Source organism: Trachypithecus francoisi, unplaced genomic scaffold (assembly GCF_009764315.1).
Source record: "Trachypithecus francoisi isolate TF-2019V2 unplaced genomic scaffold, Tfra_2.0 Lachesis_group1, whole genome shotgun sequence".
In the NCBI taxonomy this organism is placed as follows: domain Eukaryota; kingdom Metazoa; phylum Chordata; class Mammalia; order Primates; family Cercopithecidae; genus Trachypithecus; species Trachypithecus francoisi.
Window position 1 is genome coordinate 6,119,235 of NW_022681454.1, and position 9,054 is coordinate 6,128,288.

Consider the following 9,054-nt stretch of genomic DNA (forward strand, 5'->3'; position numbering starts at 1 on the left):
GCCAAGATTGCGCCACTGCACTCCAGCCTGGGCGACAGAACGAGATTCTGTCTCAAAACAAAAATTAAAAAAAGAAAGAAAGAAAGAAAATGAGATTTTTTTTTTTATTTACACACACACCAGAAATAAGTATGTGGACATTGTCATAATAAACTAGCATATACAATCAACCAATGTATCCAACCACTAGTGTTCTCTCTACCTGTTCAAATTAATAGCTAAGGCCGGGCATGGTGGCTCAAGCCTGTAATCCCAGCACTTTGGGAGGCCGAGACGGGCGGATCACGAGGTCAGGAGATCAAGACCATCCTAGCTAACACGGTGAAACCCCGTCTCTACTAAAAAAAATACAAAAAACTAGCCGGGCAAGGTGGCGGGCGCCTGTAGTCCCAGCTACTCGGGAGGCTGAGGCAGGAGAATGGCGTAAACCCAGGAGGCAGAGCTTGCAGTGAGCTGAGATCCAGTCACTGCACTCCAGCCTGGGCGACAGAGCGAGACTCCGTCTCCAAAAAAAAAACAAATTAATAGCTAAAAGCTGCTACTTACTGAGCACTTACTATATGCTGGGCCCTGTTCTGAGTATGTCACGTGGATTCACGAAGTTCTCATACAAAGTTATTCCAACTCTATCCTCCTCCTCCTGAAATCAGAGACTGTAAATTCTCAGTTAATTCAGTCAAACATTTAACAAATGAGTACTATGTAAAAGACTATGTTGCACAGTAGAGGAAATTAGCAATGATTAAGATTTTCCTCTATATCTCTCAAGGAGCTTATAAACCAGGAAAAACCTTCATGTATATAAACAAGAAAGTTATAAGAAAAAAATAGATAAGTAGAGGTATCAGGCTAGCACTGTGTGAGAGAAAAATAATGAGTTAATTCTGAAAATCAGATTACAGAAGTAGAGTTAGCAGTATTTAAGCCAAGACTCCAAGATTCAGAAAGAGAGAGAAAGGTGGAAAGGACATTTCAGAGTAGTCTGCCAATAATGGAAGTGGCCAGAGGTCTTGTGTTGAAATATAAGGTGACAAGAAGAGATGCAGGCTGGGCATGGTGGTTCATGCCTATAATCCCGGTACGATGGGAGGCCAAGGCGGGCAGATTGCTTGAGGCCAGGAGTTCGAGGCCAGTCTAGGCAACAGAGCAAAACCCCATCTCTACAAAAAATACAAACATTAGCCAGGCATGGTGTTACATACCTGTAGTCCCAGCTACGAAGGAGGCCAAGGCAGGAGGAGGAAGGGTGGTGGAAGTTGCAGTGAGCCAAGAGGGCACCACTGCACTCCAGCATGAGTGACACAGCAAGACCCTGTCTCAAAAAAACAAAAACTAAAAAGAGATCCAATAAAAGATTAAGCTAAAAGTAAGAATTAGGCCAGACAGCAAAGATCTTAGAGTATTTCCTAACTCTTTAACATTAATTCTCAACCAGGGGAGGAGGGTGGTAGCACTTCCAAGGTAAAAATCTTCGGAGGAGAAAGCCCATATCAACAAAACTGCCATATCCCTCAGGTGCGATGGAACAGGGGAAAATGTTGAGAACCTCTGGTGTATATTTGGGAGAGGAGCCATGATATGATTTGATGTGCATATTAAATAATTCTGGCAATAGAACACAGGAAGAGAGACCAGAAAAAAGAGAGGCCAGTTGGAGGACTACAGTAACTGTCTTCAAAAGGAGTAAGAGCTTCAGGGAGGGTAGGGGCAGAGGAAACAGGAAAGAAAAGAGTCAAGAGAAAGACTGATGGAAAAGACTCGTGGAAGCAAACCTGGTAAAAATCTGGTCAAGAAAGGAAATCTCTAAAGGTTTCCAGGCTGGGTAATAAGCAGGACAAAAATGCTATAAAGCAAAATACCTTGTTACCTTATATCTGTGTAAGGATGTGCAGTACACAAAGCATAGCCACTTTAAATGTACTACAAAGCAAAAGGAGTAACTATTCTCAGTTCACAAATAAAGACTGACTTCCAAGAGAGATTTAACAAATGTGTCCACGGCCAAGAACAAACCTGAGTCTTTCAAATCCAGTTCCAATACTCTTTTAAGAAGCCCCCTCAAACACAATTGCTTTTGATGAATATAATAAATCTCAAAAAAAAAAAAAACTTTTAAAGAAAAAACATGTAATCTCTTGGGAATTAAATTATACTTCAAATATAAGGAACTTTTTTTTTTTTTTTTAAAAGAGAGTCTCGCTTTGTTGCCAGGCTGGAGCACGATCTTGGCTCACTGCAACCTCTACCTCCTGGGTTCAAGAGATTCTCCTGCCTCAGCCTCCCAAGTAGCTGGGACTATAAGCGTGCTCCACCACGCCCAGACAATTTTTGTATTTTTAGTAGAGATGGAGTTTCACCATGTTGGCCAGGATGGTCTCAATCTCTTGACCTCATGATCTGCCCACCTCGGCTTCCCAAAGTGCTGGAATTACAGGCGTGAGCCACTGTGCCTGGCCAATATAAGGAATATTTTGAACCTTGTGCTCTGGTTCCCTCTACCCAAAAAACGGGCCGGTGATTTACAGTCAGCAATGCAGCTGCTGAATCTATTTCATTAGACCCTACAAGTTCAGATACAAATGGGAAAGATGACAGTTTTTACTTTGTATAAAATACCACTTATTATGTGATTATGTGAAAGGCCAAAAATACTGTAAAGAAATATTCTAAATAGTAACTACATTCAACATAGTAAAACTACCTTTTCTAATGTTGTTGTTGGTACTGATGTTTATTAAAAATACTTCATCTGGGTCTTGTGCGGTGGCTCATGCTTGTAATTCCAGCACTTTGGGAGGTTGAGGTGGGAGGATTGCTTGAGCCCAGGAGTTCGAGATCAGCCTGGGCAACACAGGGAGACCCCCATTTCTATTTTAAAAAAATTGTTTTAATCAGCTGAGCATGGTGGTACATGCCTGTGGTCCCAGCTGCTCAGGAGGCTGAGGTGTGAGGATCACTTGAGCTTGGGAGGTTGAGGCTACAGTGAGCTGTGATCACACCACTGCACTCCAAGCCTGGGTGAGAGCAAGATCCTGTCTCAAAAATAAACAAACGGCCGGGCGCAGTGGCTCAAGCCTGTAATCTCAGCACTTTGGGAGGCCGAGACGGCTGGATCACGAGGTCAGGAGATCAAGACCATCCTGGCTAACACGGTGAAACCCCGTCCCTACTAAAAAATACAAAAAACTAGCTGGGTGAAGTGGCAGGTGCCTGTAGTCCCAGCTACTGGGAGGCTAAGGCAGGAGAATGGCGTAAACCCGAGAGGCAGAGCTTGCAGTGAGCTGAGATCTGGCCACTGCACTCCAGCCCGGGCGACAGAGCGAGACTCCGTCTCAAAAAAATAAATAAATAAAAAATTTTAAAAAATAAACAAACAAAAAACTGCATGTGGAGACTTAAGCCAGGGTCAGAAAAAATAAAAATAAATATACTCTATAACATTAACATACTCTTTAAGATTGATTACAGACTTTAACTTTATTTAGCAAACATTTAAACACTTACGTTTAACATTAAGCACTTACGTTTAAACGCCTGAGCAAGGTGTTGGAGGCAAAATGATGAGATAGACACCACAGCCAGAGTTTACCATGACCAATTTATAATACAACATGATACAGATAATAATGAAGGAAGAATAGAGAACTATGATTGCAGAAAGGCATCATTCATTGTAATACGACTTCCAAAGGACTCCAGAGAGAACAGAATATTTGATATGAACTTTTAAGGACTGGAGGGAGTGGGAGTGAGACAGGACATTCCAATAAGAGAAAAGAATATAAGCAAAGAAGGTCTGAAATAGCTTGGCATGTTCAGAGAACCAAGAGCAGTCTTGGTTTCACACTGGACAGTGTGGAAAGGGGACAAAAAGGACAAGATAAAGTACAGAGATGACTGGGGGCCAGACTGCGAGAGGCCTGCATTGTGATGCTGGTATCTCTGAATTCTAAGGTCCAAACCACAGGCAGTCTTAGAAGCTTGCTGAGCCAGAGGCTGACAAGATCTGACTCTGGCAGTCAGGCAAAGCATGGATAGGAAGGGGTGGGGAGGAGCCTGAAGACAAAGTTAAAAGCTTCAAGCCAAGCAAGCAATCTGAGGTTTTAACAATTACACTACTCGAGCATTTTAAAAGGGTTGGAATGTTGACGAAATTTCATGTCTTCCCTCCCGTGATCATCCCAACAATTCTGTGAAACAGGTGTCATCAATCTTCCCATTTTACAGATGAGGAAACTAGCTCACAAGCCATTAACTGCCAAGTCAAATGCTACAAAAACAAGGACAAAGCCCAGGCTCAGTACTTTTCCACACAATGAAAAATAAAGAACAAGAACAATCTAATTTCTTTTGAAGAGTGCTACCGTACAATAAAGCAGAGAGTAAGCTGGTTATATTACCCTATATTATCACTGGAAGTGTTAAAAATTCATCTAATCGGCCGGGCGCGGTGGCTCACACCTGTAATCCCAGCACTTTGGGAGGCTGAGGCAGGCGGATCACGAGGTCAGGAGATCGAGACCATCCTGGTTAACATGGTGAAACCCCGTCTCTACTAAGAATACAAAAAATGAGCCGGATATGGTGGCACGCACCTGTAGTCCCAGCGACTCGGGAGGCTGAAGCAGGAGACTCGCTTGTACCCGGGAGGCAGAGGTTGCAGTGAACCGAGATTGTGCCACTGCACTCCAGCCTGGGCGACAGAACGAGACTCTGTCTAAAAAGAAAAAAATCATCTAATTTTCTTAAATGTTTGCAACTTGTAAAACGAGCTAATTATCCTTACAACAGTTGGATTTGACTTATGTTAACGTCGTTAAAGAACTATACTTTTTCTCTAAAGCAAACAAAAAAGCACCTGCAGTTTGAATTCTACTTCCCATGGACCTAAGTAATATTCTCCCTTCCCTTCAATGTTTAAAAACTGGCATATCACTGATGTAACGGGCTTACATAAAAACCATTATACCCAAAATGGAAGCCGTAAACTACTTCTTGATTAAAAATGCATTATTTGGCAAGTACAGCAATTGAATCTGAGTTATAAGATGTATTAATTGAAAGGAGCTTTTATAGGTATGCAAAGGCACAATCTAGGAAACAGGCTCCATCATAAGGCAGCGACATAGAGATTCTGAGACCTATTTAAGAATGGTTCAATCCGAAATAACTGATAGAAGAATATTTGACCTTGAGGATGCAGTGACAGATTTCCCCCCTCTCCTCCCCCGCCTTTAAATTCTAAGTCCATGAAATGGTCAAAGTGTTCTGGAACGGGTCTTATTTTGCACAGGAAGAATATAGCTTGGGCATTTTACCATACAGTTTTATCCACAGCATCGCCTATTATCAACACTACTTGTCCCTACTCCCTTACAAGCTTTCTAAGAGTTTTTAAAACAAGACCCAGAAATGTAAAACCCCTTCTTAGGAACTTGGGCAATAAGTCGAAGTATCCAACCCAGGTAATTATTAGCAAGAACCACATTTATGTATTTTTTTCCAAAGAATCTCGCATGCCTCCTCTCTGCTGAATCTCCCTCCTGTTTTTAACTGCGTTAAGTCTTCATGGCTTGCCTATAGAAGGCAAAAACAGAAAGGTGGCAAAAAAGAAATCAAGACAGTTCTGCCATGATTTAGGGGTCTGTACCAAGAGTTCGGCAGGTCCTGTCATCTGCGCACCTGAATGCAAGCTGAATTCTAGGGCAACACGAAGCATTCCAACACGACACACACTGGGTTCTCCAGCGGGAAGAAGCAGAGCTCTGGAAATGCCGGCTGGAGACGCGTATTGTTGGAAAGGAGGCGGATCAAGCCCCGCAGCAACTCGGGGCGCCCCTTGCGCCGGGGTCTGCCTGGAGGCGCACAGGTGACTGTGGGCCTGTCACTCCTAGCTTCAGCTGTAACCTTCGCCAAACCTTGCGCCGCACCGGCCCCGCCCGCCAGGCCCGCCCCCCGCGCCGCGCCCCGCGCCATAGGCCGACGCGCCAGTCGCTCAGCCGGCCTCCGGCGGCCCCGCCCGCCTGCTGCCCTCCTCCCCCGCCCCGCGGTTTTCCCTTCCCGGGGCCCCAAAAGGACAATGCTGGAGGGGAGGGGAACGGAGGGGACGCGAGCGAGCGGCCCAGCCTGCCGGCCTGACCCCGCTGCCGGGGACGCCGGGCGCCTCCCGCCGGCCGAAGCTTTCCTCCCGCGCCCGCTTTCGGGGCTCCGCGTCCTATCCTCAAGTCTAAGCACCCCCGCCTCGTCTCTCTCAAAAGAGCTGCCCCGGCGCGGAGACACCTGCCCCAGGCAGGAGGCAACCGACGGCAACCCATTGTGCGGACTCATCGTCCGCTGCCCAACCGGGCGCACGAGCCGCAAGTCGGGGTCCCGGCGTCCTGGGGTCGAGGCGGGGGTCCCAGGGCCCACAGCTCACCCGCACGCCTGGGCACCACCAGGGTCGGGGACGGTCAGGCCTCCCTCGGCTGACCCCGGAGCCATCAGCAGCGGCCCGGTCTCCCTTAGGCTGTCCCCGGAGCCATCAGCAGCGGCCCGACCTCCCTTAGGCTGCCCCCGGAGTCCGCGGCGGCGGCCAGGTCTCCCTCAGGCTGGTCCCGAAGCCCTCGGCGGCGGCCCGGCCTCCCTTAGGCTGGTCCCGGAGCCCCCGGAGGCCGCCTGGTCTCCCTCGGGCTGGCCCCAAAGCCTTCGGCGGCGGCCCGGCCTCCCTCGCGCTGGCCCCGGAGCCCCAGGGCGGCGAGCGTCCGGCCTGCCTGGGCCCGCGCCCACCCGGCCGAGGGGCTGCCCCGCGCCCTCCCTCCCCGCCGCCTGCCCGCGGTACCTGCCGAGGCTGCCGGGCGGCGCGGCGGCCGGCGGGGGCGCCTCTCTTCTTGATCCGAGGGGCTGCGGGCGGCTGCCGAGCGCAGGGCGGCCCTGGCCTGCGCCTTACGTAAAGCGGCGGCGGCGGCGGCGGCCCCAGCGCCACTCGGCGGAGGGCGGGAGGCGGCGCGCCGGGAGCCGCTCCGCTCCGTTACCCGGCAACTGGCCTCAGCGCCCCGCCAACCAGGGGCGCGCTCCATATCCTTCCGCCCGGGTGCCGGGATTACATCAGCGCCGGCCGAGCCCCTCCCCTGCCCCTCCCTCCGGCTGGGCCGCGGGCGCGCGCGGGCGGTGGGTCGCGGGCTGAAGACTCCGGGGGACACGCCGGGGCTGGTGCCTAGTGGGTGGGGGTCTAGGGCCCGGGACGCGCCGTGCAGCCTGGCTGGGGCGGCGGAAGCCGCTGGGAGGTGAGAGGGCAGGCAGCAGAGGGGGCAGGCAGGAAGCGGGAGCCCACCCGTGTGCTGGGCGTCGGAGAGGAGACGCCTCCCGCAGAGGGGCAGGTGGGACTGCCCTCGGCAGCAGCCCCCAAACTCCGCCGCCGCGCCCCGCCCCTGGCCCGCGCTGGGGAAGTGGGGCTCGGAGTGCACGGCCCCGCCCGCGGCCCGGTACAGCCCCCGCCTTCCCGGGCACGCGCGCCACCTGTCCGCGCCCCCTCCTCGCCGTGTCCTGGGATGGCTGGAGTAGGCGGTTTAAAATAAAGACTTTAATTTTTTGTTATTGTTGTTAAGGAACCCAGAACACAAGCTAAAGAAATGTGACATGGCTCTTTTTTTATTAAGTAAGCAAAAATAAATTCTGGAAGATTCGAAAGTGGAAACCAAAAATGTGCATTAACCTTTTAATCAAAGTGTCTTCACACCCACCTACCTTCCCTAAATGTGACTCCTAGGCCTGTTCTAAAAAGGCAGATAAGTATCATGGACCTGGAAACGGAAGAGAGATTACTTAGAGGAAACAGGTCCAGTGGGAGGAGTGACTTACCTGGGCTCATTGTTCATTTATGTAGCACCCACTAGGTGCCAGGCACTATGCTTTTCTGTTCAGAACCTGTAGGAGAATTTCCTGCACCACCTCACCGGCTTGTGGGAGAAGCAGATGCTGAAACACTGGAAGGAGGTCATCTGCTGAGTTGGCTGGATGCTCCATGCATCCATGGAAGGACAAACCGAGGAACTGTCGCTTACATAGTCTCTACAGAGTGTTTTTCTGCAAACATATCTTTTTGTTCTTTACAAAAATCGTGGGACAAAGCTGTGTCATCCCCATTTAACTGGTGAGGAAGCTGAGGCTCAAAGAAAGTGATTTCACCCAAGCCTGGCTGCTGCTGAGTGGACAGGGCCTTCTGACCCTGCTAAACCACCTCTTGCAGGAGACAGAATGTGAACCCAGGCTCCTGGCTCTGACATACGGGGTTTCGTTTCCTTTACCCTACGGTCTCCCTTCACCAGTTTGCTCCTAATTGGATTCTCTGAGCATTCTCTCAGGTGAACGTATATCATCATAAATCACGCGTTCAGTCAATGTCTTCTGAGTGCTTGCTGTGAACCTGGCTTAGTGCCAGGAACGCACAGTCCCAGTGCCCCTGGAACTCAAACTCTAAAAACAGGGAAGAGAATGGAAAGGGTATGGGAAATCCAGGGTCACTTGGGAGTAAAGGAGGGAAGAGTAGCAGAGCTTCAGAGCCTAGTTCACAGATGCCCCCAGGCTCCAGGATTTCACAGACCAAAGTAGGGGAGATTTGTAAAGGATGGTCAACTTTTGATTTTTGCTACATCGGTGACATGTCATCTACATCATATTTTACAAAAGAGTATTAACAGCAAAATTTTTTGAAAAGTAATAATGATATATCTCAGTCTCTGAAGAAAGGAAACACAGTTGGCACCTGTATAGTGACACACACACACACACACACACATTTTATTGACCTTTTTTTATTTTGCCACAGACCAGTTTTTATACTAGTTCTACCATGAACTACTAGAACCTAAAGGCTTCTTGGAAGAAGAGGTGTTTAAGTAGGAATTATCTTGTATTAATAGGATTTGGAGCTGGTGGGGAAAGATGACAGATTAGGGAAAGAAAGTGTCTGGTTTACTTTGTTTTCTTAACGAAATAGCCCCCTGTCCTCCAAATTATTTTGATAAAAATCCTAGGAGTCTCAGCTGACTCCAGCCTTAGGGCCTTTGCATCTGCTGA

The 9,054-nt window shown here is 49.2% G+C and overlaps 1 protein-coding gene across 4 annotated transcripts in view; it reads right to left on the reverse strand.

Moving 5' to 3' along the window:
• Nucleotides 1-7,070, reverse strand: part of KIAA0232 (KIAA0232 ortholog) — a 98,305-nt gene extending 91,235 nt beyond the window's left edge. Inside the window, exon 1 of one of the 4 annotated variants that reach the window (XM_033213676.1) lies at nt 6,818-7,065. The gene's annotated coding sequence lies outside the window, so the exon portion shown is untranslated. Of the gene's footprint in view, nt 1-6,817 lie in introns of all 4 variants that reach the window. The other 3 variants (XM_033213679.1, XM_033213681.1, XM_033213683.1) reach the window with 3 other exon arrangements.
• Nucleotides 7,071-9,054: the final 1,984 nt, after the last annotated feature.